Genomic DNA, 27,061 nt, shown 5'->3' with positions numbered 1-27,061 from the left:
AAAAGTGTGGGCCTTTCTAACATGTGTTGTATTTTGTAGGGTGTTTTGTTTTGTTTGATTGGATTGTAAAAGGAAAAACCCGGCCCACATTTTCGGAGCATCCCTAATACATACTGACTCAAATATATACATATGCCACACTGGAGATGCACAATATACCGTGGAAAATATTGTCGTCACAGTATCAGACTGTGCAATTAAATAATCAAAAGGACTGTTTGGAAGGCAACATTTGTTTCTGATTACATGCCAAGTGTCAGGAATAATGCCCATAATATATTCTTCATGTTCCCTCTGAAGAAATGAAATCAGAATCAGCAAAACTCAAAATCGGGAAAATATATAATTCTGATAACATGAGTGAAAGTTGCAATGTTATTTATCCCAAACCAGATTTTTCGGACTCTTTTTTTTTTTTTTTTTTTCTTCATTCCATGATGTCCTTACTACCCGCTGTGATCTTTAGCATCTCAGCCACTAAAAATATAGATCAGGTGTGGGCATTAAAGGGGACATATATCATACAAAATCCACTTTTTTAGCCCTTAAATACATTTTGTTGTGTACATGGAGTCTGTAGAAGTGCAGAAAAGCGCTCGTTGACCTTGAGGGGGGCAGGGTATGAAGTGCCTAAACAGCATTTAAAGAGACGGCACCAAAATGAGTTGCTCTCAGAACAGGTAAAAGAGGAGCCTGTGGAGCTACAAGAACAAGAAGTTCAGACCAAAGCATTGAGGTTCCACTTCATATAGACCACAAATGAATGATTTAGAGGTGAAAAGGAAGGATTGATTGCTAAGAATATGTTCCCTTTAAATCGATCCAACTGGTCAAATATATTGTGGATATGCACAGCATCAATGCCTAAGATATAGTATCTTGCCAAAAATTGCACCCAAGCAGTCTGTGCAATTGCGATATTGCATTCACAGAATTATCAGGAGCAATCCTGAAACCACCAAGGTTCACGTTTGACATAAACTGGAAGATGCTGTAACACTGGCTCACAATCCACAGTAAAACCAGCTGCCCACATGGACAAGCTAAATATCTTCTGGAGAAAATGTCTACACTCGGATGAGACGGAGACAGAGCTGTTTGGCTACATTACCCAAATATTTAAAGGAATCATGATGAAACTTTTAAATCTTAGAACACTGTGCCTGCCATTAAGCATGGTGGTGGTAGTATCATCCTGAGGCCTTGTTTCGTTGACAGTGGAATTTGTGCATTCTATAAAGTGGATGGAATCTTAAAGAAGGTAGACCTCCTAACGTCCTTTCAAATCAACTTTGACACAGTGTGGCTGTTTTTTCATTTCATGGATTTTTGTCCTGTGGAAAACCCAACTGCTAACTTTAGTTAAGCACCCAACAATCCTGCGTTGCATCACTATCACACAACCAGACTTCCACATATATCCTGCATACCTGCAAATTTTCAAAAGCTGGGTGGGTAGCAGGACACCGAAGTGTAGTCACATCCAGTGCTGAAGTAGAAAGCAACTGGACTCTCATTGAAAAAGGATGAAGATGAATTAGAGGGTATGGCCAGTGACTCGCGTGTCCTAATTGCCCCATTAGTGACCTTAACGGCCCTATTGGTGTGTGACAACTCATAAATCGGGTTACTTCCAACTGTGTTTAGAACCTGAAGAAGCCTTTTGGGTGAGAAGCAAAAATGTCTTGAAGAATCAAGAGAAGAAGTCCATTTTCCTTCTATTTAAGCACTTGGGACTGTCATGTCCTGGATGACCAAGCATTTACACCAGAGTTTCCTGCCAGAATTTGACCAGAAGCTTGTTGATGGCTACAAAAACTCGGTTCAGCATCAACTTGCCTAGGGACATTTAACCAAATATTTGTGAAGGTGTGTAAATTTATTCCAGCTTGTGTGTAAAATTGTGACTTCCTGGATTAGAGAATAATCACAATAAAGTCGAACTTGTGCACCCAAATCCTGTCTTAACAACAGTTGGTGAAGTTTATGTTACATAATCATTCTGACCTGAAGACAACTATTCAACGGTGTCTTTTAAAGCTAAAAACTGATATTTGTAGATATACTGTGCAAACGTCTTTCCAGCATTGTGGCTGTACAGCAACAGCTTCTTCAGTGGGAGTTTATGAATTGGTGGGTTTCTTTATGTAATTTGCCTTGAAGCGGCTGTTAGCTGCAGGTTGGTGTTGTATTTATGGAATTAAATTAAAATGAATCAGAAAGTCCTTAAATCTGGAATATTTCCCTGTTTTCTTCAGAAGAACCACTCATTTCCAGTTCTATGGGTCAGAACTTTGACTTTGGTGTATAGCTTATTCACACCTCTGCTGCTCTGTGTGAATAATGGGTAACAGTCAGGTTATCTCCTCAGTCATCTTTATTTTAACTCAACATTACTTAACACCAGGCATTTTGGGCTTTTCTGAAAGGAGAGCATCTGGATGGATAAACCCTCCCCTAATGTGCATTTGTGGGCCACATGTGCAATGGCTATAAAAAAAAATAAGACGTGGCGACGTCCTACTTTTGTCTCCTACAAACAAGTTACAAAAACAGCTTGAGTGAGAGAAGGTCCTGACCTTTTGTGTCTGAACAGGCATAACTAAAACAGGTTTGTGACCAAATAAATGTTTCCATTGTTTAAAAAAACCAAAAACAATAAGTCATAAAAACATGTCATAGTTACATCGGTGATCCAACAAATCTTTTCTCTGCCAGGCCTCGTCTGCGCAGACATTGCTGTGTAAAGCTGCTGCTCCAACAGACCAGAATCTACATTCATTAAGGAAACTGTAGACTCTACAGCAACAGGCAAGATGACGACTCTTAAGCAACTCTTTGGCTACAGGTTCAAAAGAGTTAGCTGGGTTTCCATTGGTTTATCACATTTGCATTTAGAAGGCATTAATAAGAAAAGATGAGCGTAAATGAACAACTGAAAATGGTGCAACAACTGAGAAAAATATCTTCCTCAACTTGCTTGATGGAGACTTGCTGCATTGCAATCAATTTAAATGACTCCGTCCATCCATCCATCCTGGTGCCGATCTCCAGCAGCCATTGGGCGAGAGGCGGGGTACACCCTGGACAAGTCCAGCAGGGCTGAAGAACATCTACTTTTTTCTCTTTGCCATCTCAAGGCAAGTTTTCATCCCAGTAATGTTCTTCAGGAACCAGGATTCACAAAGAGCTGTAATCCACCTTCCTGTTATCTGTAAATAAAATGTCCTGCTCTCTCTCCCAGCCTAAATGAAGCACAGATGCTTCCTCTCACTTCATTTTCAAAACACCTCAATGATAACCTTCAGTTTTCTTCACTCAATAACAGTGCTCACACAGAAGGGCGTTGTCAGTGTGACCTGGGAGCTCTCAAGTACAGTCAGTTCCGGTGCATCTCTAGTAGCGATGTAACAGGATCGTACAATATTACAATAAAATGCTATTTCTTCTATAGAAGAGGTTTGTATCAATAAATAGCCGTAGTCGGCAGAACCTGGTTTGGCTAAAGTAGTATTATTAGCGACTCAACATTTTTAAATAGTTAAATGAACAAGTGACAAAGATGAAATATAAAGGTGCCTGTTTTAGGGAAGGGAAACTGGTATGTTTCCTATAAAGAGGCGGATAAATTAAACAATTATGATGTTGCTTTTTGCATGCACTTGTAGATGAATACTACATATGCCCACGGATTCACTCAGTGCATTCATGAGCTTTGTTGATGCAAGAAATATGACTGCAGAAAATAAAATCATGAATTGAATCAAGATTTTACAGGTTAAATCAAGCCTGTAAAGTCATCTCTGAAAAGAAATTTAAGTCTAAGGTTGCTTGAGCACAGCTAAAATTATCCTAAAATAACATGTCTAAAACTGAGAAGCTGGGTTAAATTCAGGATGCCTGGCATAACAAAAATAGCTCGACTGTTCTGCTCACCACATGTGGTCTTGTTGGTTGCAGGGAGACTCTCACACACCACAACAGCTCTGCAGCATTGGACCTGAGGTCTGTGTGACCTGGACTCACCAGCTTGTCTTGTTTAATACTTTTTCCAGGCATGTCAAAGGTCACTGGTTTGATGCTGAAACGAGTCACTGAGGATCTGGAGTAAAAGCGCTTGCTGCCACATATGGAAATGTGGTGTGGAGGACAAAATGCCATTGTTCTTCTGGCAGGAAGCCTGGTTGTACAGCCCATAGTCTCGTTGGAAGGAGGCAGCACCTCCCTGCACGATCCCTCACAGACCCGAGACCTGATTTTTACAAGGATCCCTACAAATGGCTTTCATTAGCAGTCTCTGTGATCACTGGAATGAAACACCATCAGAGCATTGTTATTTCTGAGGCGGACGTTTGGGTAAAGACTAATTGTACACCTCTGTGTTTCCAACAGTTAACAGTAATCATCACAGTTTAAATTTCTATCAAAATCAGCTATAATACATGTTTTCAAATTTTCTGAGGCAGTTTTATAAATTAGAACTAATTAGTAATTAAAGGTCAAGCAGGGTGAACAAAGCTTTGAACCCAAAGTAAACCAAGTGGACCGTGCCAGGATTTCATCCCTTGGTTTTGTCTGGACCAGTTTTTGTGCACATGCCACTTATTCAGTGTGGTGAGCAACTTGTCTGTTTCACTGCATAGACTGGTGCACCTCTTAATGCAGAGGGGACTTGAGAGCTTCTCACTGTCTGCCTCTGACAGCATCAGTGTTAGATCCTGGGTCCTGATAACTGATGATGATGATGCAGAAGACACCAAAGCTTTAAAGCTCCACTCCTACTAACACTGCCAGGCATTGCTGTTGTATGTTGGGCTACTGGCTGTTCACTTAGTGGTCCTTAAATGGTAGGAGTGGAACCGGATCTTACCATATGATATCCTGGAGTATTAAAATGTGACACTGCTTTGTCTGGGGAAAATCAGGTTTCATGACGCTCCTGCAGCTTTTAAATGGTTTATGTGGCAACATTTTGAGTACCTAGTGGAACAAATGTTTATAAATGCTTATGATAGACAGAAAAAATGCTATGTTATTGTAGCGTTAGCACTGGAAGAAGGAAATCTTATTCATATAGCTCTTTTCAAAGATAAATACGTCACAAAGTGCTTCACAGTATAAATATAAAACACGTAAAGTAAGAAAATCATATCATTGCTGGAGAGAGGTTTATAAAATCTTTATTTTGTTTTTCAAAACATAAAAAGAATTTTGTTGTCCTTATGTCTGTCCTACGTCTAGAGGTACACCTTGGTAGTACCTGTATTGGACCTTCAGAACTGCCTTAATTCTTTGTGCCACAGACCCAACAAGTGTCAGACATCTTGGTCCATACCTGCATGATAAAATCACATAGTTGCTGCAGATTTGTGAGCTGCACATCCACAATAAAAATCTCCTCTTCCACCACATCCCAAAGGTGCTTTTTTGAACTGAGATCTGGTGACTGGAGGTGTTCTAGAAACCAGTTTGAGATGATGTGAACTTTGTGACATGGTGCATCATCCTGCTGGAAGCATCCATCAGAAGATGGGTTCACTGTGGTCTTAAAGGAAGGTCATCTACCTTTAGCGTTTTGGGCAATCTTATTTGTGTTCGGTGTTAGCATCTGCTGCCGTGAGACTCTGTCCAACTGGTTAAATATTACAATAGCATAAAAAATGCAAGTTTGTAACCCTTTGAATATATTATCCAACAATTATTACACTCCAAATATGTGATATGAATATTGCACATACTGATTTTGTGATGACAATATATTCACAATATATTGTAATGGAAAGGGTCAGTAACGATACTTAGGAAGGTTGTGTTGCTTAGACTGTACTCAGTTGGTGCTAAGGGGCCCAATATGTGCCAGGAAAATATCTCCCATACCATTACACCGCCGACGGCAGCATAAACTGTTGATACAAGGCAGGGTAGACCCATTGGTTGAAAGTGAGACTTATCAGACCAGGCATCGGTTTTCTAATCCAACTTTCCAAGACCAAAAGGTTGGACACACCTTCTCATTCAAAGAGTTTTCTATATTTTCATGACTATGAATATTGTAGCTTCACACTGAAGGCATCAAAACTATGAATTAACTCATGTGGAATTATATACTGAACAAAAAAGTGTGAAACAACTGAAAATATGTCTTATATTCTAGGTTCTTCAAAGTAGCCACCTTTTGCTTTGATTACTGCTCCACACACTCTTGGCCTTCTGTTGATGAGCTTCAAGAGGTAATCACCTGAAATGGTTTTCCAACAGTCTGGAAGGAGTTCCCAGAGATGCTTAACACTTGTTGGCCCTTTTGCCTTCACTCTGCGGTCCAGCTCACCCCAAACCATCTCGATTGGGTTCAGGTCCGGTGACTCTGGAGGCCAGGTCATCTTACACAGCCTGGAGGTGTGTTTGGGGTCATTGTCTTGTTGAAAAATAAATGATGGTCCAACTAAACACAAACCGGATGGAATAGCATGCTGCTGCAAGATGCTGTGGTGGCCATGCTGGTTCAGTATGCCTTCAATTTTGAATAAATCCCCAACAGTGTCACCATCAAAGCACCCCCACACCATCACACCTCCTTCTCCATGCTTCACGGTGGGAACCAGGCATGTAGAGTCCATCCGTTCACCTCTTCTGCGCCGCACAAAGACACGGTGGTTGGAACCAAAGATCTCAAACTTGGACTCATCAGACCAAAGCACAGATTTCCACTGGTCTAATGTCCATTCCTTGTGTTCTTTAGCCTAAACAAGTCTCTTCTGCTTGTTACCTGTCCTCAGCAGTGGTTTCCTAGCAGCTATTTTACCATGAAGGCCTGATTCACATAGTCTCCTCTTAACAGTTGTTCTAGAGATGTGTCTGCTGCTAGAACTCTGTGTGGCATTGACCTGTTCTCTAATCTGAGCTGCTGTTAACCTGCGATTTCTGAGGCTGGTGACTCGGATGAACTTATCGTCCGCAGCAGAGGTGACTCTTGGTCTTCCTTTCCTGGGGCGGTCCTCATGTGAGCCAGTTTCTTTGTAGCGCTTGATGGTTTTTGCGACTGCACTTGGGGACACTTTCAAAGTTTTCTCAATTGTTCGGACTGACTGACCTTCATTTCTTAAAGTAATGATGGCCACTCATTTTTCTTTACTTAGCTGCTTTTTTCTTGCCATAATACAAATTCCAACAGTCTATTCAGAAGGACTATCAGCTGTGTACTGTATCCACCTCCTGCACAACACAACTGATGGTCCAAACCCCATTTATAAGGCTTGAAATCCCACTTATTAAACCTGACAGGGCACACCTGTGAAGTGAAAACCATTTCAGGTGACGACCTCTTGAAGCTCATCAACAGAATGCCAAGAGTGTGCGGAGCAGTAATCAAAGCAAAAGGTGGCTACTTTGAAGAACCTAGAAAATAAGACATATTTTCAGTTGTTTCACACTTTTTTGTTCAGTATATAATTCCACATGTGTTAATTCATAGTTTTGATGCCTTCAGTGTGAAGCTACAATATTCATAGTCATGAAAATATAGAAAACTCTTTGAATGAAAAGATGTGTCCAAACTAATACAAATGCCTTTTTTAAAATATTGGTTCGGCAAGAAAAAAGCTAAATAAGCTGTAAGTAAGTAGGTAAGTACAATTCTTTTTATATAGCTCCTTTTGAAGATCTGAATATCTCAAAGTGCTTCATGTTCAACATTGATACAAGACATGCTAGATAAAGCAGATTTAAAAAGATCTCGGTCCCCAAGGAAGCAAGTTCATGAGTTTCTAGTTTTTTAAATTCTCAGTGATGCCTTCACTTTTCTGATTTTCTTTCCTACTCTGTAATGCAACGTGAATGGTTTCTACTGCATGTCTGAAATGGCAAAATAAATCACCACTGGCACATTTTTCTTTGAAAGGTTCCCAAAAATATGGTTCATGAAAGATGCTCATTCATCTTCTGCCACCAGTCTCAGCTCCTCAGAGGAAAGTCATTTTCTGCTTGCTTTATGTTGCACAAATTATCACCATCAGCAAGCCAGAATTATCACCAGCCAGTGATAATGGCTCACTGGCTTCAACTGTGGGCTTCCTGATGAGGTCAGAGTAAATCTGGGCTTTGATGCAAATTAACACAAGGTCTCCTTTAACTCCATCAGGGGGGTTTATAGCGCTGAATGTGGGTGCTGCACATCCTGGTGTCACATTTCTCGAAGGTGGATTAGTTCTGCATCCTCAGTCGGGGCTTTGCACATTCCTTCCCATTAAACTATCCTTCACTCAGTGACTGTTTGTTCCCCAGACTGATTTACAAGTCTGATACAGACAGTTCCCTCCATTCTTCTACGACGAACCATCTGCCCGTGGATATTTCCTCCCACTATCTTCACAAGAAGTGAATGCAGTTTGTATTTTCTTCATTTTTTTATCTGATCTACCGTCTTTCTTTCTTAATGAATCTATAAAATGATTCATGAACTGAAATCTGAGATTGGCATTCTCTCCTGCTACATCCCTGGAACAACAGGAGCCCAAACAAAGTAAAACAGCAGTATGAGAAGAGAGAAAAAAATCACCTCTTAATATTACTATATGAGAGGAAATGGTGGATATGGTTTTCCAGTGCAGTTCATAGAAACTGTAAAAAGATCAATAAATGTGTTACTAAAAACAAGCAGCAAAATGTTTCCTTATCTCTTCATTTTCTGTACGCTTAAGCCAGAGTTTCTACATGTTTTATCTTTAGCAGATCAGTTTTTCTGAAGTTTCAGGAAGGGAGGAAGGGAAAAAATGGAAGGACATGATGGGAAAGAAAGGAAAAGAGGAATGGATGGAAGATGCAAATAAGGAAGGACACAGACGAGAAAGGAAGCAAGGTAGAACACAAAGATGGAAAGGCAGGGGAAAGGAAAATCAAAGAGGCAAGGGGACAAAAACAGGAAAGAAAAAGGAAGACTGAGGGAGGAAGGAAGGACAAGAGGAAGATGGAAAAGATGCAGGGAAGAAGCCAGGATTTAAGGGAGGAAGGATGCAAAAGACATAACATTTAACAATAGTGTAAGAAATGAATTCTGGAAATACAACTATGGTTCCATACTTTTAGATTTTTCTATACTTGCCAGACCTGGAAAATACTGAAATCAAATTCTATACTTTTCCAGACTCTGTAGGAAGCGTGTAAACCCATTCATGGTTGCAGGAAGCTCGTGCACCATCCCAGCTGAGGTGGTTCACATCCTGGACGGTCCATCACTGGAAGTATGAGACAAGCAGCCATTCATACATGCAGTCAAACCCTATTTAAATGTAGACACTGATATCCCTAACACACAGTTTTGGACTGCGGGAGGAAACCGGAGTATCCGGAATAACAAATCCATGAGGTAACAGGTAGAACATGCAAACTGGATGCCTCCAGGCCTCATTTCTAAAGCTAAAGTTGACTGGAAGCTGAAGAGTTTTCTGACGTCACACAGATGGAACTTTGACCAGAGCAGGATGCTGGCAGACAAACTGATTTTTAAAATGATTATTTGCCTTAAATGCTCCAGTGGTTCAACAAATCGATTTCCTTTTTAGTTAACTGCCCCTGCTGCTACGCTGCGGTTTGTTTGGAAGTGGTCATCCTTTGTTTTTGGTTTTGGGTTTGAATATGTCTTCTTATGTGATCAGACGTTCTGTGATTGTCTGTGGTGTGACTAGTGCTGCTGTTTTACATGTTTGCATTGCATTTGGAGCCCATCACATGCTATTATCTGGACTGGCTTGCAGAATGTTTCCATCTTTTTAGCATGCGTGTAATCACCCCTTGATATCCTCATGCCAACTCTTTTCTTTTGAGTTATTGAAGATCCTCACTGGGGGGGGGGAAATGGATGGCAAACAGGGTGACAATAAGCCTTTTCTGTTGTTTATCCTCCTTCACTCGCATTAGCTCCAGGGGGAACATGTGACAGGAACTGTTTCAGGTCATGTTGGCCTGCTCAGACAATGAACCCTCCTAATGGGGAAGCTACTCCCTCAAAGTTCCATTCATTTCGTAGAGAGGTCCATCTCTGACGCATCAGAGAAATGACCATCCCCTGACAGCCTTTCATTCACCAAGTGGCATGCAGAGTCATTGCTGCACAGCTGCCAATGTGACAAATCCTGCCACGTGGACCCTGCATGGCTTAGAGGATGGACTTGTGCTTGTTTTATCAAAGATGTCGTAGAACAGGCTGTATAATGAAGCCCACAGGTATTCATACCCCTAGAAAATTTGGAGAAAGACTTGGAGCTCGCAACCAAAGATGAATCATGAAGAGACTTTCAGCAGCAGTTCCACCGAGTCTATGGTTGCTGGGTTGGCATGAGTCTCCTTGTTATTTACATATTTGACCCTGTTGTTAGCTTGTGATGTTTCATCAAACAGATCCATCAGAATAACGGCAGCTGTTAAACTGAGGTCAGGCATAAAACCACTTTGTATCTTTTAACTGTTAACCTAGATTATGTGCAAGAATTGATTGTTTTGGTTAAAAAGAACTTAGTGAGAATAAAATATTTTTGATGAGAAGCAGTAATTAGTTGCTTATGGATTTCTTGCAGCTCTAGAGTGACCAGAGCTTAACTGTCTTTGAAGAGAAACGTAAAATCTTCAGCCGTCAGCTGGACAGATTGGAGGTCCAGTCTGGAGGATGAACTGGAAACACTCCCTGCACGTTTCACTAATAAGGTGATAAATTGTCAAACAGTTCCTTTGAATTAATTGAACTGAATTTGTCTTTTAATTTTCCCATATGGGATTTATCAGTGTGAGCATTCGCCTTGGGAAAAAAAAACCCAACCCCACACCCCCCACTCTTATTTCAGACACGAAAGCTGTAATTCCTCTGCGAATCTGGGGCAGCTCAGTACTCGCCAAGCGGGGTAGACTGAGACCTGAATGGCTAGTTGGAAACAACTGGTGTTCATTTTGGCGCCCTGGAGCAGCTGATTTTCACTATATAGGAAGTGAGCTGTAGGGTTGAGTTGATTCAGGTCAGATCTTTCTGTCTGCTGCATTCAGGCCAAAATAAATAAAAAAATCAACTTTCAAATCGTTTGGATCTGCTTTGAAAAAGCTGTTTGCAGCATCTGAGGCAGGAATTCATTACCTAAACTCTCTTAGTGCAGCTGTCTCTTTTCCAAATCACGAGATTGGGCCCTGAAGATGAGTTGTCAAGTGTACTTCGAGCTGCTTCATTGTTTGTCCTCCTGCATGCTGGTCTCGAATCCCATGTTTTCCATTCCCTGGTGATTGTTGTTGCTGCAGCTATTTTGTCATCAGACTCTGCTTAGTTTGTCTGGTATGTCTGGTCTACAAGGATGATGTGGCTTCAACAACAAGGAAAGCAGATGAGTCACACGGGGGTGAAAACCTGAACAGATAAATCACACAGAGACGCTGGGCTGAGAAATAAGTTGCATGCAGAACCGGAGAAACTCCCTGCTGCTGCTTGAACGCTCCTTCACAGAAATTACAAATGTTTTCACACTTATACACCAGGGAAATTTGGGACACTTTGGCCTGAACTTCCTGTTTCTGTTTGCTCTTCACATGGAGATGTTCTCCAACAGCTGGAAATGCTGGAAAAACTCCAGAGAGGGTTCTAATTGAAGAGGATTCTCCCAGCGCTGTGAGAAAGGAAAATTGGTTCTGTTGGCCACACGACAATTTCACATAAATGCAAACAATACTGTCAATCAAGTTGAGACATAGTAGTAATACCAGACTATTACTGCAATATTACTGTACTTCTGGTATAATGTTTCGGACATTTATTTTAAAATGTTAGAAACATTAAAATTATAAGATTAAAATTATAAGATTAAATGCTGCTTTCTTTCTTTATTTAGCAGCAGTTTTTAAATGTTGTGCACGGATATAAAAACTTGGTTTAATATCCAATATTAATATTGGTCTTACAACCAATAACCGATATTTGCTGATTACCGGTATATATATATCATTAGCATCATAGCATAATTGCCTTGTATGCAATGAGGCTAAAATATCATAAATATTTCCCTATACTTTAAACACCGTGAAAAAATGACCACACCACTGACGTTGTTTCTCTGCTTCAGTTAAACAGCCCACAATCCTGCGCTGCATCTCTATCACGGTCACAAGACCAAACTAAACCCAGATGCCCAACCCCCTCCAGGAACACAAATGGCAACTAGATGGAAAGAAACATCGGTTATCGTCTCGGTTTTACTGATGGAACCGATACAGATATAATAAATGACCGGCCGACACCAAAGCAGATATATCGTCCCTCCCAAATAATAAGCAATCAGGTGATCTGCTTGGGTGGCAGTCCACTGTGGCTGGGTCGTATCCATTTTTCCATCCATTGTGAAGTAAAATTACTGCATGTAATTTTAGGGGGAATTATGAGACTTATAGATTTTTAGCATTACTTTTTTCAGTTAGAATAAAATAGAGTAACTATTCAAACAAAAAGTTCTGCTTTACAGAACCAAGTAGTTTTTACTAGAAATCACCCTACCAGCTTCATTGCCTCATGCATTCTGAGCTGGGGGGACAAAGCCGGCTGCAAACTTTCCATCTGAACATCTGATCCGAGGAAGGAGGCGTTGTACAGTGTTTCCATGATCTCCACGAACCTCCATAACATTCAGTTCTTCTTGTTCTTCCGTTGTGTTTGCCGCTGCTGTCCAAGTTTCTTTTTATCATACAAGTGTGCTTTACTTAAGTTTCTTGGTTGCATCATTGTGGCAGATGGCTTGTTTACAGCTGTGAATTGCACTAACTGCAACCACTCCACCAACCACAAGGCGTTGTCGTTAGCAAAATAATACATCGAAACTGCAGAAAATGGCAGCAGATAAGGTTGTAACAGAACAAATTCCTAACAAACAAAAAAATGATAATTTTAAAACTGTCTTTGCACGACTGATGGAAAATATGCAACAGTTTTTAATGACCATATTAAAAAAGATGTTATTGTTATTTTTACATGATGCAGTATACTTTAATAGCCTATTATCAGCCAGCCTACAGTCCTTTGCTCAACACTTGGCATGCTAACTTTGACCTCAAAAAAAGCATGGTCCTGATTAGAGTGATGGGTTACACTCCTTTAGTTTCCACATCATGAGTGTACTGTAAATATTTCCAAATTGATGGATTTATCTTTCTTATTAGTGAAGGAAAACTGTGGTGGCTTTTCAGCCAGCTGACAGGCAGCGAAGTGCTATTTAGAGTGCCATAACTCAGAGTGTAATGGAATATTTCAGCAGTTTAAAAATCTCAGTAAACCTTCATACTAAAATCCAGCCCATGCAGACTCACAACAGCACACAGACTTCTATCATACTAAATGCTACAACAGGGTGCTCCAATGTGTGGCGCGGGGGCCACACATTTCGGTTCAGGAATGTTACAAATTTGGCCTGCAGTTAATACAGAAGGACAGTTTTTAAAATTCCTTAGAGCAAGATATTTACTGATAAGTTACATGTTTTTACTGAAAAATGTCAGGTGAGCACAGTGTATTAACCATGTTTTCTGCTCTTATTTTAGCTTTCTAATAAATAAAATCACAAAGCTCCAGCGACTTTCACCCAGAAGCAGACTTCGGTATGCTCTTTTGTTGAATGTGGGAAACATTTTTGACCTATGTCCTGCTGTTATTTGTGAATATAGACAACAAAATTTTTTAACAAGAAAATCTAAAACGAGCAACCTAAATAATCCAGGAAATGTAATCACTTCCACTTGCTTATGGTCTAAATGGTGTTTATGCTTTGAGATAATGTTGAAAAGAAGATTTCTGAAATGTGCATTGTCATGTAAAAAACTTAATATCCCTCTGAGAAGATATGTAGATTAATGAAGGTGTAAAAATGGAAATTCAGCAGAAAAGACATGCAATGAAGAAATTAGACCACTATGGGTTTTGCGGATGAATTCAAAATGTTGTCAATTGAATAAATTTTCCTTGTAGAAATGGCAAAAAGAATGAATGAATTTAATTCGAGCACGTCGACCATTAGAAGAAAGAAAATAAACAATAGACAGTTGTAAATAACATTAATAATAACAATAATAAAATAATACAAGATGAATGGAGAATAAGAAAGACAATGGTTCTTACTGCAGAAAATCGTAAAAACGGTCTGGAAAAGACAAACGAGCCAGACTCCGTTCAAGGAAGTAACGTTTAAAGTTTGTGTTTATGGTGCCGTTCTGGTAACAGGCATGTGCACTGATCAGTTCTGATGACAACAGAACAAATCGTGGTTCTGTTCCTGCCTGACTTGAAGGATCAGTTCAGTTCCTTTTGTTTTCATCAGATTATATGAGGTCTCGTTTCTTCGGACTTTTCTGAGACAGTTTATTTATTCCTGTTGGGATTTCATTCTAAATTTCCAGTGCTTTCCATTTTTCTCAGTTGCTGTCACACATAACTCACACGCAACACCTCTTGCCAACCTGATTGAGGAAGACAATCCTCTTAACACAGAGGCTGTTTTCTTTCAAGGCCACAGAATCACCCCATGCCGAAGTCCTGTCAGATCATCCTGGCTGTAGGATATCCCCTCTCTGTTACGTCTCTTTGTCTGCTTTTGAACTCCCCCTGGCCATCATCTCCGTCTCTTTATGGCCCGAGGCAGCAGCTGCAGGGTTAATGTTTAGCAGCAGCACAGGCAGATAGGCAGGAGTTGGAAGAGGAGGAGGTGGGGCGCAGAGGAGCAGCAGAGAGGTGGGGGGCTGGTCCACAGCTGTTGTAGCAGGCTGGGTCTATCGGGGTAGGAAGCCTGCCTCAGTTGTCCTGGAACAATGGGAGATACAGCAGCCTCTGCAGACATAACGCACATGCCCAAGGACAGGCCTGTTGTTGCTGCGGCGTAGAGGAAACCAGCTTCCTCAGCCAGCTCGGAAAGTGATCGGACTTTTAACAAGGGGGGAAAATTTTCTCCTCTGCTGGGAAACAGACATGTTAGGCTGAGGCCTTTTTCGTCCTTTTTTTCTTTCTCCATTCTGGTGCCTTACATTTCATTCTGCTGGAAGGAGATTTCAGATCCTCTGACTGGATGACAGAAAAGGCAGCAGCAGCAGCAAGGTGAGCTGTCACAGAAATTGTCCTCTAATGGCAGAGAGCTGTAAGCTGCAAAGGGTGATGCAGTTTTTCCAGCTGACATGGGGTTTTCAGAGCCTGTCACCCTGGCGCTCTGTGCCATAATGAAGCAAATATTTCATGTGTATGAGATGATATCTTTCACTTGGTTTAGGAGTAGGTCAAATTTACTGAGTGTGTGTGTCCTGTGAGAACTGTTACTGCGTCTGAACTCAATCCGAAGCGAGTCTGTTTGGGTTGCAGTTAACAAAGTGCCATAAATCTCCTGAGTGGGTGTTGGACGCCGCAGCCTGAAACCTGCGTGTGCGTTTAGAGGGTTCTGGATCTGAGAGGGTTCCTCCTGCATTGATTTTAAGAAAGGACCCTCTAGTTTCTTGCTTTGAATGCTCTCACGCATACAGCCGGTCATGTCGTTTTGGGAAGAGAAGCGCTCCTCTTCCAACCTGCATCCCCATCCCCCCACTTCCATCCCAAATATCACCCATGCACAGCGATTCAACTCGGCTCATATAGCCAAATGCGAGACAGGAAGCGGCACAGAGGGAGCCCGTCAGCCTGATTCTGTCTCCCCCACATCGGAGCTCCTCTTTGATATTTATCTGTATTCATTAATGCCGCAGACTAATACCTGGTTTTTGCAAAGATTTGTGTTTCCTTTTGGAAAAGAGAGGAAAATGTAGTCATCTCTTGTCTTTGTTGACGCCTCCGTGTGAGGATTTAGGTTTTAGTCTCTTTGTTTACATCTCCTCACCCACACACTTTGCTTTCACAGCAAGAACTTCAGTATGTATGCACCTCTCCAGATTGGCAGATGAAGAGGGTGGCGTTTGACACATCCTCAGACGGTTTTTCCTGCGCCAAATCCCTAAGAGGGAGACTGACATGATTTAAAAAGCTTTTGTACGTTCCTTCTCACCGCTGCAGCAGAGTTTCTTTTGATTTATTGAGATCTTCCCGCTGCTGATGCTCTCTGCCTTCATTTTTTGGACTCAGACTGCTTCTCCCATCTTTGTGATATTCAGCTCTTCAAAGATCATGATGGCTTTATCTTCTATTTATTGTTTTTATACTTTTTGAAAATAAACTTTTCTAAACCAGTGATGGCTGGTGATAAAAAAAAACTTTGGGGAGGTTGTGCACTGGAGGTTGGGTGTTATGACAACAAAAACATTACTTGAACAGCAATCAGTATTGGCGTTGCAATATTCACAATACTCACAAACATTTTTTTTCTGATATTGTGCAGCCCTAGTTTGCATGTACTCTAATAAGGCAATGTTAGCATCACTAATGGAAGCCTATTACCTGCCATTAACATGTTAGGTAATTTTGCTAATACTGTTCACTAAAATTCATTCATGCTAATGTTAGCTTGTTAGCCAATGTTGACATTTTCGCTAATGTCTGCTTTTAGCATAGCAATTAGTTTTAGCTAACCTAAGCTAACATAATAGCTGTTAGCTTTTTAAGAGATTTGATGATATTTCAAAATCTAATCTTTTTTTCACAGCATCGAACCATTATGCCTTCCTCTCTTGTGTGTTCCTTTCAGTGTGGTTATAAAGCAGAGATTTCTTTGATATCTTCTAATATTTTAGTTAATTTTACAGTTCAACATTTTTTCAGATTAGCTTCTTCAATCATTCAGTTTACAGCATTTACACATAATTTACAGAATAAATGTTTCCTTTTTTTCCCCATTTGTGATTTATTCATCCTCATCTGCAGCATCTCCACTCAACCTCTTTTAGAATCAAATATTTGACTCACTTTGTTTTTGTTTGAGGCAATGGTGTTGATGTTCTTCTTTATACTCATCAGATTTGATAGTCTTTGTGATACTGACACAGATCACAGGTCATGGGCCAGGTGTACAGAGTGCAGTTCAGTAACACCAGATGATCCTCTATTTAAACCCAGATTGAACTGGCAGATGCTCAACACCTCTAATCCCATTCCAGTTTGATAAGATCCTGCAGGATCAGGCCCAGATACAGTAGCCTTTAGGAATGAGGAGTTATTGTTGCAACAAAATTGTGTCAGTTTGAAAAAAAATAAGGCTTCAGCGAAGTCATGGAGGCAGATGGTGTGTCCTGTTTATAATCTGAACTTTCCCTTTCCTGACCTAATTAACACGGTTGATGGGGAATCCCATGTTAGACTGTAAGAAGTCTTTGTGTGGTGCTCGTGCAGCCTGTGCATCCCATGTGATCGGCAAAGGATTAAGAGGCGAGTTCTTAAACAGCGTTTCTGCTGAATTATTCACCAGTCCTCCTCTACAATGACTCAGAGTAGAAAGGGGGAAAGGAGAGACTGAGGAAAAGAGTGAGATACAGGATTAGGGGGCATGCAGTCTATGGGCTGGTATGTCCCAAGGGCAACAGCCTTGTCCTCAGCTACCGGTTCCCTGTTTGCTCGTGGAGCAGCCGAAGGTTGCAGCAGATCACAAAGGTGACAATGACCCAAAAGCAGTAAAAAATAATTCCACTCACACCCACTAATAAGCTTTTCTTGCATTTAAAAGGTATCATTGTTTCCGTCTTATGAGTTAAGACACAAACATTTTCTTGGAAAGTTTATTATAGGTCAGCGGTGAAAACAAAATCTGTTGAGTACAGCCTGTTTTCTTTCTGAATTGCACTGGAGCACCTAACATTTGACATCTTTACTCTGGTTGTCAACTTTCCTGACTTTATCCACTCCAGGTATTGCACATGTTGGCACAGCCGTGCCGCAGACCAACATTTGCTGCTCTCTTAGCTTCTCAGCCGATGCTTATGAGGTCAGGTATCTTTAACATCAGTAGCTCATGTTAACAACATCGGACTAATATTATCATTTTATTCGATGAATCTTCGTCTTTAGAGACAAGTGGGTATAGACGATGGATAAAAGTGGAAAAGGACATTCATGCGTGAAAACCCTCCAGTGCGGCTGAATGTAAGCAATTCTGCAAAGAAGAGCAGGCCAAAATTCCTCAACAGCGATTTAAAAGAGACCTTGCCATTTACATCAAAGGTTTGAGTGCAATTGTTATCCCCCTGTTAGGCTTTGGTGCAGTTATTATTTCCTATAGGGTCAGGTATTTGCAAAGGTTATTTTTGTTGGATAGTATACTTTGTTTGATGTGAAACATTTAAATGTGACTATAAAGCAAAAACAAAAGAAATCTGTAAGGGGTCAAATATTTTTTTAGAGCACTGTTTTGTGGTATTTAGGAACGACAACATCATGTAATTCAAAGACGAACATTTAGCTGCGGTTTTTTCCTCTTGCAGTCATTGAAAAATATGTTGCTTTTAAAAATGTAAAACAGAAGGGGTGGAAAATGTGTTGCAGCTAAATTTTATCTTGGTGCACTCATTGAAAAAGTTATTCTTGAGATGTTTTTTTTGTTGGATTAAAACATATCCTGGCATTTTCTCTCCTCAGCTCTGTGGCGTTGTCGTTGTCGGGGGTACAGAGGAGCTTGACGGGTAAATCATAACAGGAGCTCAACCCACAGGTCAGGGGGTTCCCCTTTTTGTTGCTGTGTGACATATTGCGAAATCATTTGCAGATCTCTTTTTATTTTGATTAGCATTTTATTAATATGCTCAAAATAACTATTTTATTTCTAAAGGTATTTTTTTCTTTATTGTGATGCAACTAAACGGCGATGAGAATTTACAGAGGATGCTTACTTAAAAAAAAAACTTAAAAAAAAACTAAAAATGTAAAAGTATTAAAATTCTGCTGGGATAAAAGCATCAAACAATTTTATTTTTAGGTACAGTGTTGTAAAAGAGCTTCCAGCCACCAAATTATTCAGAGCCAGTTGATGAATCTGACAGCTTGCTTTGAAGATGCTCAGAAAACGTGAAATGTTTCATCTGATAAACCGGAGCAACAATCTGTTCTGCATCTTTAGAGAATATATCTTTGGGATGGCTGAAGTAGTTTGTTTGTTTACTGGAGAAATTTCTGCTTTAAATGATTAGTGATGTACAAAATCAGACTGTTTTAAATGGATTAAAATGGAATTACGTCAATTGGTCTTGCAATTTACAGTGCCTTCCACATACACTATATTGCCAAAAGTATTGGGACACCCCACCAAACTGCACTTCCATGGCTGCAGGTGTATAAGTTTGGTGTGGAGAAACTGTCCTGCGCAGAGTCCTGACCTCAACCTTCTTGAACACCTTTGGGATGAATTAGAGCTGAGGCTGCAGTTCTGGGTTTCTCTTCTAGCTATAAACACACTCCTAAACCTTGGAAGATGTGTAGAGAATTGTTAAAGTTGCTATTGCTGGCAACAGTGGGTCCATCAACAAACTGGACCTTTATAGATTAAGAACTGGATGTCAATGAAGTACATGTAAAAGTAACCGGACAAATCAGTTTTTTTAGGAACATTTTTAGGAACTTCTGATAAGTTGTTCATGACACATTTGTCTTACACACTTTTAAATGGGCGTTAGAACAGTGAGATCTTGACCTTTTCTATGTCAAAGAGTGACATGAAAATAACCACTCACCTTAACTTGCACGTATCTACTGTCAGAGTAGCAATTAAAATATTTAAAACAACTGGAACTGTGACAAATAAGGACCCACGTTTATCTCACCACCATGCAAAGTAAGAACATCTCCGAAGCTCACTGTTCCAGAACTTCAGGAAATAGGAGCATCTTGAGGTCACCAGGTCTCCTCCAAAACAACCATCAGACTCTATCTACATGCCAAACATCTTGTTTGCGAGTGATGCCAGGAAAAAAGCACATAAACATGCGGTTAGCTGAACCCTACAGTGACCCAGGAAGCAAACTGATTGTTTTAATGCTTTACCTTAATTCAGTTCCCTGTCCTGAGTGGGCACAGGGTGCTGGGCAGGGCCAGATTTAGAAAGATGTGGGCCCCTGGGCTACAGTCAGTTGTACTGCCCTACTCACAAAATGTTCTTTTACTTATAGTTAGTTAACAGTAAGTTGATAGCTAGGTAGCCCAGGTCTCACCACAGGTACAAACTGATGCATGGTCAGTTTAAACATCCTCTGGTAGACAGGTCAATATTGTTCCTCTACTACCCCAAAATGACGAAAGGCAACCAACCAGCACCTTTTCTGGAATAGTCTTCATCCAACAATCTGACCCAAAGTGTTTACCTGACTAACCCAGGTCACTTAAAACCAAGGAGGTGTGGAATATGCACTCACGTCTTGCTGTGGTAACATCTGACTTGTCTGGGATTTTGTCAGAGGACACGTAACATCATAATTTTCAAATACTTTAGTGTTGCTTAAATTCATAAAAAATCAACAATTTAAAACAACTTGCCTGAAATGAAAGCACAATTATTGCAATTGATTTAAAAATAGAAAACCTCTGGGGTTCCTTGAAACTCGAGGCCCTGTGCTTCTGCCCCTGTGAGCCCTTTCTGACATCTGGCCCAGGTGGTGAGGTCCATTTGGCACGCTGAGATGACCTGTGTTCTGAACCAGTTCTTTAGAAACAAACTGAACTAATTCGAACACTTACCATAGATGAGCTCTTTTCCTCCCTGATATGTGTGGAATTTGTGTGAAAGCTCATGATAAATACAGTTTTCCATTTGTTTTCCATCAGAGGTTCCAGTGCTAAACAAACTATGGTGATAGAACTGCTTTTTGTCTGGAACTATAAGAAACCAGTTTGAAGAACAGTCAGAGAGTGGTAGAAATGGGAAGAACCTGTGCTAAGACAGCTCCAGAATCAGCTTGGTAGGAAAAACCTTCTTAGTTAGGGCGCAAACAAAGTTCTTTCTGACTGAAAACTGTTTGAGGAAATTAGTTGTGCTTTAATGTGCTTTGCATTGAAATGTGCCACTTCCCTGTTCAATTTCCTGTGTCTTAGCTGTTCTGTCATGGGGCTTCCTGTTAGAGAGACACTTTACTGAAGGGATAAACCAAAAAGCTCCCTCAGTGTTGATGGTTTCCTTCCATGAAAAGTTAAACCGAGCCTTTCAGATGTTGCTGATGGGTGATTTGTTTAAAGAACAGTAAGGCTATTTATTTACGGCACAGGTTACCTTTTCCTCTGGTGTCATGTTGCAGAGTATTTGTGTGTCCTTGCAGCTCATTTTGTATCTGCAGGTATCTGTTCGAGTCACTTTCAGGAGGAACAAAAGCACCAAAAGCTGGCTGGGCTCGGAGGCTGAACACATGATCCCGCTTTGTTTGTTCTCTGATTGGAGCTTTACGTTGCGAGCGGCGCCTCGCTGCACTTGGTTTACATCGGCCATGTCTGAATGACTCGCTGTGCTTCTGAGAAGGGTGCATTTAGAAAGCTAAAACAAAAAGACTGATCTTCCCTGCTATCTGTTGGCTCTTTCACTGTTCTCCTCCTTTATGATCACTTACAGGCTGCCTGGCTTCTGGTAAAGCTCTTTTTTTCATACAGTTGGAAAGTTGATTGGATGTGACATGCGTGGTTTTTTTCTTCATACATCTCTGTGTTGGCCTGTTGATGGACTGACGACCTGTCCAGGGTGTCTCTGGCTTCATGCTCGGTGAAAATGACAGTAAAGTTGATGGAAAATGCATGAATGGAAACTCGAGTTTGAGACACGACTTGAGTCGCATGCAAGTCCCAAAAAATAAAGACTTGAGACTCGACTTAAGACTCGACCAAAGACTTAAGACTTGACTGAAACTCTTTGTGTGAGACTCGAATCTTAGGCTATGTTTACACTGCAGGCACATGAGGCCCAAATACAACTTTTCTGCCTATATCCGACTTTTTCATGGCATTCAAAACGGGCCAAGTCTGACCTTTTCACTTCCAAAAAAATCCAAACTGTGCCATTTTCACACATGGTGCTAATGCGGATTGTTCTCAAAGCGTCTGCATTGAGAACGGTCATGCCGCATTTCATCCGACATCTACCTCACTGCTCCAGGCGCCAGTGGCTCAGTAGGGAGAGAAGTTCTCTTGCAATTAGAAGGTTGTGGGTTCGATTCCAGCTTCCTCCTGCCAAATGTCGATTTGCCCCTGGGCAAGGCACTTAATCTCAAGTTGCCTACCGATCTGCGTATCGGTATATGAATGTGTGAGCGTTAGTGAGTGCGATTGGGTGAATGTGGCTCTAGTGTAAAGTGCTATGAGTGGTCTGTATGACTAGAAAAGAGCTATACAAGTTCAGTCCATTTACCATTGCCTTCTCATCCACACAGACTTCTCTACTGAAGTAGCAGTCACTGCTCCACAATAGGCCATTGGTAATAGTTTACCTCTCTTTTTTTCTTACCTTTCTTAATCTTATTTGGTATAATATTGCTCCCATTGCTCAAGAACTTAATAATAACACAACGTCGGCGACATCCATTATGACTTCCAGGGTCATGAACCGTTTAGACTGAAGTCTGATGGCGACCACATTTACTTAGTAGTTTGAACGATAACACAGAAAAAAAAGATTTCTGCAAAAAATCGGAATTGAGTATCAAATCTGCCGTGTGAACATAGCCTGAGTACCAGTTTTTGTCTCATTAATGAGGAGTGAAAGGAAGATGGTATGTGAGCTACAGACTGCAGATGCTGTACGTTTTACTGTGAAAGGATGAGCTTGATTATTAGCCATGTCGATGGACTATTATGGGATGTTAATGGTTCAAAACAATCTGTTCATGTTAGCTGTAGCTTCATAATAATAACCACAAAAATGTCTCCCCAACTGAACGCTCCTTTTAATGACTTTAGTTCATTTCAGAACAATATTAACGTAACTTGCCTCCAACATTATCTCACTACTAAGCTAGCAGCAGCATTACAAGAACGCTTCCTGCAAAAATGTCAAAATAAAAGTACTTCCTGTTCCCCTTCATTCAGAAGTTTAACACTTATTTATTCACTTACTACACTTTCTCATTCTTTGTTGTAATTTATACCTTTTAATGTTAACATATGTACTATTTAGAATTAAGAACAAATGTTTTAAAGGTGGATTTAGAAAATGATTTCCTAATATTATTAAAACGTCTCCAGCTCAGAGTGAGAAGAAAACTCTCCAAACCAAATTAAGTGCAATACACAATGAAGGGGTGGACAATATGAAGACGGGATAAACATCTGTTAACTTAGTCATTAGAGACAAAAAAGCACTTTACATGATTCATTCAGAACTCTAACAACAAATTATTTTCCATGGAAGATAAGTGCCTAATTATATTTTTAAAGTGTTTTTATGCATGCTGAATTACATGTTAAAAGATGAAGACATAATTGTATATGAAAATGAATAGATCTGGTAATTTAGGCCTGATAAACAGTACATGTTCGGATTCCTAACCGACAGCGATGCAGAGTTAGAGGTGACCTAGGTGGTGTAGATTTGTTTATTTCAGTCATTAGAAACTCGAGATATGACTTGGACTTGGAAAAAATGACTAAACATATCTGACATGAACTTGTACAACCTTGAAACATATTTATCTCCATTCTATGACTCTGACATGTTCACAAGTAAAGATGTGGGACACTGGGTTCTGCAAACCCATCACAGGTCTAAATAAACAGTTGATTCCTGCATTTTCTTAATATGCCCAGGAGCCATGTAGGGTAATAAACTCTGGGGCCTCTGACATGTATTCTTGATTTTTATGACTTGGAACTTGGAAGTTGTGACTTCCAAGTACAAACTCAATGCCTCACCATATCCACAGCCAGCTGTTGAGACACTGGGATTGGCCAACCATCTTTAGCCAGTAATGTTTAAAATCTAACAACTGACAAACTGAAACCAATTTAAACCAAAATGATGCAGCTGAGGTTGTGACACGGATGTTCAGTGGTCTGGTTGCACATGAACTTTAAATTTCATCCCAATTCAAATATGAACAAAGCCTCTGTTGCTAAAGGCTACATTTAAATGTAGAAACCAGGCAGAGATTTGATTATTGCGTTTCAGGCAGCATAGTTAAAGTCTGTGGACTTTAAGACTGCGGAATAACCAGTTGCTGTGTTTTTGGTGATTAATTTAGTTGTCAGGCAGTCGGGTTAATAAATGTGTAGTTCATGCCGTCACCCAGTGTGAGATTGTGATTCATCCATCAGTCTGCAGGCCCTTCATGTTACACACAGACAGGAACAATCATTTTTTTAAAATAAAACTCTCTGTAATGAATAATAATGTCTACTGAGTGTTATGTGGTGTGAATAGTGGTGCAGAGAAGCAGCTTTAAGCCTGTTTGCATTCCCCTCGTGGTTTCTCTGTGACAGAACCAGCGGCTGGGAGTCTGCCAGCCCAGCTCTGTGGAAGGAGCTTGCTGGCACTGCAGGCCGCTTGGACACGCCAAACCTCTCCTCCACCCTATCAAGGAGGCTCTGTGTGCGGTCTCAGGCCACTCGCAGCCTCCTAGACCACAGTCATCAAGGCGGTCCTGCAGCTTCGCCCAACCCCCATCTTCCTCTCGGTGTATTTCTAGATGTCAGGCTCATTTTTATCTGTGCAGCCTTTAGAATAGATATAATAGATGTTCCAGTTTTACCAAAGCAGTTTCTGGTTTTGGCATCTTAAACATGAATTTTTAAACCTCTTCTTTGTTCTGATTCATTTACACAACTGAATGTTTTCAGATTACCAAACGTTTGTGAATAAAACAGATCAGAGGAACTGTATTAGATCTGCACTCTTTTTCTGAAACTTTAAAGATCAGCTGATTAATCAGTGATGAATCAAACTATACCCCACACAGCTCAGAACAAAGACAAGATTAATTCAGATTTGTATTGTATTTAAAGAAAAATGTTGCTGTCAGTTAAAAACTTCTTTAGTTGGACAAGAGTCTAATTTCTTTTTTTTTTGTTGTCTCTTTTGTGTTTTTTTGTTTGTTTACTATTTTTACATGTTTATTATTTTTGTTTTGAGTTCATTTTTATTTTCTTATTTGTATTTTATTTACTTTTTATAAAAAAAAATGTTGTTTGCATTTTTTTATTTTATTTTTTTTATTTAGGTTAAATTTGTGTTTTTTATTAGAAATCCAAAGCATAGAAACTGAACATTTCCACAGAGGTGAAATTATTTTAAAAGGTTGACCTTTGGCTGCTGTATATCATAGTAAATCAATTAATAGTTAGGTTTTTATCTTTTCCAACTCATCGGAGTCAAACTTCTGAAAACCCTTTCAGACCTAAACTTAGTAGTTTAACCTAAAATCCAGTCGACAGACAAAACTGTTTTAGTATTTTAACAGTTTTAGCGATCTGATACTCGCTGCCTCACTCTCTACAGCCCCATGTTTATGAGTATATTTAGCCTGACTTTTGTTGCATTTTGCTCCACGCTGTAATTTCCGTATGCACACAGAGACACGTGCATGCTTCTTGGTCATTGCCGCCTGGAGCTTGGATGTGCATTAGTGAGGAGAGAAGCTGGTATTTATAACCACTTGGTATCATTCCTGCATCCAAGGTCAGTCAGCTGGTGAAAATCTGCTTCCGTTCTTAAATGGGCTTCATTGATCAGCCCTCCATTATACGAGTAGATGTGACTGTGTTGAGGAAATCATGGCTCAATAAGCAGCCTGAGCTTTAGATGCTCAGGTTGGTCCATGAGGGCTCACTATCGGCTGTGTTCAATAAACTTCCAGTAAACACTTTGCAAACAGCTCCTGTTACACGAGGCCTGGAGGATCTCTGCTCATTTCTTCTGACAGCATTGAAAGCTGATGAGCATTTCCCATCATATGTTGTTATATTTTGTGGGGTCCAATAGAGGGTTCTTTGTTTAAATGATGTCTGAAGGCACTGAGCCTCCTACAGTAGAAGCTCAGTGAAGGTTCCACTTTCAAAATAAATGCCATCATTTTCAGTAGTAAAACTATAACCAATAATTTTGTCAGTGTGATTACACATTATATGGAAAATTGTAACTGTAACAAACTTTAAAGGAAGTTTGCCTTTTGCAGACTTTTTTTTTTTTTCCACTTTTAAAGCAATAGGAGTAGACAGGAGGGAGAGCTTCGGTTGGGATTTGTTGTGCCAGTCATATTATTTGATTGTTTCATAGCGGTTACCCTCTAAAACTGAAAAATAATTACTTCACAGAGAGAGGACGTTTCTAGCATTAACATATTTATAATAAAATTAAAGCCTCTATGGCATGTTCCAAAGCAGCGTTAAATGCAAAAGGAAAAGCATCAGCGCCTCTTTTCTTGTGTTAGTGATCCGGAGGAGTGGTGGTTTTTATTTGTGCCTAAAAACCCGACATTTTACTTGGACTTGAGGAATTACTTCCTCTTTCTCTACTGAGGAGGATTAAGAACAAAAGGATTAATACTGATATGCCAGTAGGGGGCGATAATGTTGACTTTAATGACATCAAGGTTCAAAAGAGTAATCTGAGCATTGCTAAAGCAGCGGTAGCTTAAGGATTTTCTACATAATTTACTCTTTCTTCTTTGCCTTTAATGGTTTCGTCTTATATTTAAAAATTTATTGGAAACAGAGTTGGGACAAAGCGAGACAGATTTGGATGGTTTGGGAAAAAACAGGTTTTGGGGAATCCGAATCAATAGGAGTAAATGAAGCATTTCGTTGGAACGTCTTTGAACCAAGGATTAACCCAGATTCTGGTAGCAGCACTGTGTGGGAGTGAAGTTAAATAAACTACATTGTGTGCTCATGGTGAAAAAGGAACATGTAACCCAGTTTAACAGGGTAACTCATTGTTCAGCTGAGCTTAGAGAAATAAGCTCTGGATAAAGTAACAGGAGACACTGAAAACAAGGCTGTAGTTTTGGGATTTAATTATAATAAGAACTTGGAATATCCAATGAGAAATCAAGTTTAATAGTAGATAAAACAACAAATGATTTCGATACATTCACTGCACCTCAGCTTTTTCTTGCATTAAATGATAGGCGTTACTGTTTTAATGCTTTAATCACAGCAGAATGAGGGGCCGGTTCACGTCAGGAAAACTGAAAA

General features: G+C 40.2%; 1 protein-coding gene across 4 annotated transcripts in view; it reads left to right on the top strand.

Annotated features, from left to right (window-relative positions):
• Positions 1–27,061, top strand: part of nckap5l (NCK-associated protein 5-like) — a 55,766-nt gene that overhangs the window by 12,524 nt on the left and 16,181 nt on the right. The window contains exons 1-2 of one of the 4 annotated variants that reach the window (XM_047368857.1): positions 14,764–15,097; positions 18,545–18,617. The exons of 1 other annotated variant lie outside the window; for it this stretch is intronic. The gene's annotated coding sequence lies outside the window, so the exon portion shown is untranslated. Of the gene's footprint in view, positions 1–14,763; positions 15,098–18,544; positions 18,618–27,061 lie in introns of those variants that run through there. 2 more of the 4 variants (XM_047368848.1, XM_047368873.1) reach the window with 2 other exon arrangements.

This window comes from Girardinichthys multiradiatus, chromosome 1, assembly GCF_021462225.1.
Source record: "Girardinichthys multiradiatus isolate DD_20200921_A chromosome 1, DD_fGirMul_XY1, whole genome shotgun sequence".
Lineage (NCBI taxonomy): Eukaryota > Metazoa > Chordata > Actinopteri > Cyprinodontiformes > Goodeidae > Girardinichthys > Girardinichthys multiradiatus.
Note: the sequence above shows the minus strand (reverse complement) of the source record. Positions and strands in the feature narration are given on the sequence as shown.